Genomic DNA, 783 nt, shown 5'->3' with positions numbered 1-783 from the left:
CAGGTGTTGAGGGAGATGGGGGCAAAGCTGACTCTCTGGGGACAGCAAGGCTTGATGTCATGGACTTCTTGGGTCCTTCTACTCTCTGGATGTCCCTGCTTCACTCTTGGGACAGGGGATCTGACCATGACCCTCAGTCTCTCTGAGCTGCCTCCTGCAATAGCTTTGGTTAGGTGAGACTGAAGTTCTCTGCTGGGCAGGCTGTAGGGTAGTTGGTTTGGGAAGCTTCCCTTCCAAGGGCTGTAGATTCTCCAACCAGCATTCCTCAAATTCAAACTGGAGTGTGCCCTGGATCTTGTGCAGTCCATCTGCCTTGCCACAGCTGCACAAATGCCCTTCATACCACACGCTTGCTCATCAGTGAGAGCCTGGGGCAGAGGGAGGGAGACCCCAGCCCTGCAGAAGTGATGGGTCACATAACACTGGAGGCGTCTTGGGAACGCTGGGTGGTGGCCACAGGGCAAGCTGCTCCCACGTCTTCTCCCTGCCCAGTCACCGTCCGGCCACAGATGTCACCTGCTTTCCCGAGTTTGGATGCCTGCTTCCTGGGGTGGGTGGTTTGAGGTGGGGAAGTAAGAAGGAACGTGACTCTTCTTCAGGAGTTTGTGGCTGAGTGGTTTGTGGAGGCTCCCTGGGGGAATAGGAAGAGGGAGAGAGAGGTGAGGCCTGGTTGGGAACAGTGGCACGTCTCCCGGATTCTCTGTGCTTCCAGGAGTGCAGGGCTGGGAAGGGAGAGGTGGTCTCGACTCCCTCCCCTAGACTCCCCTCAATCCTACCTCATGT

This window comes from Bos indicus x Bos taurus, chromosome 7 (assembly GCF_003369695.1).
Source record: "Bos indicus x Bos taurus breed Angus x Brahman F1 hybrid chromosome 7, Bos_hybrid_MaternalHap_v2.0, whole genome shotgun sequence".
In the NCBI taxonomy this organism is placed as follows: Eukaryota; Metazoa; Chordata; class Mammalia; order Artiodactyla; family Bovidae; genus Bos; species Bos indicus x Bos taurus.
Note: the sequence above shows the minus strand (reverse complement) of the source record.